This window comes from Liolophura sinensis, chromosome 9, assembly GCF_032854445.1.
Source record: "Liolophura sinensis isolate JHLJ2023 chromosome 9, CUHK_Ljap_v2, whole genome shotgun sequence".
Lineage (NCBI taxonomy): Eukaryota > Metazoa > Mollusca > Polyplacophora > Chitonida > Chitonidae > Liolophura > Liolophura sinensis.
In genome coordinates, this window is record NC_088303.1 from 22,626,537 (window position 1) to 22,627,071 (window position 535).

A 535-nucleotide genomic window follows, 5' to 3' on the forward strand; every position below is an offset into this window, starting at 1 on the left:
TTTTTTGCACGATGCTACCATAGTGGCCTACTATAGCCACAGGCCTATATTGCCCTCCGTAATTTCTCAATGATTTTCTTTTTCCATACGTAATTTTGTTTATCTAAAACATAAGGTTATAATGTAACGTAAATGCCCACTATTAAACATTTGATTTGCAACATGTTAAAAATAAGCACCCGAGATATGCATGTGGGTATTTCTACATGCACGAAATGTAATATGATACTTCTAGCGTGACAAATAGATTGCCGCCAAATACACTGATTGGACGATGACTGGGTGCATAGCAACTTCGCTGGGGGTAATGAAGCTATTCAGGTAGTGTTCAGGCTTGTGATTGCGCGATACAAGATAGAACGTACAGTTTATATTTTTATACAGCTGTGATCTTGTTGTGTTTTTGTTGTAAAATATTTTCTGAATTTAATATGATGTCGAATTCATCTCCAGAAAAATATATTCCACCATATGACATGGCGCATGAATATGAAAATAGTTTGCAAATGTGAAAGGACACCTTGTCGAAGTCAAA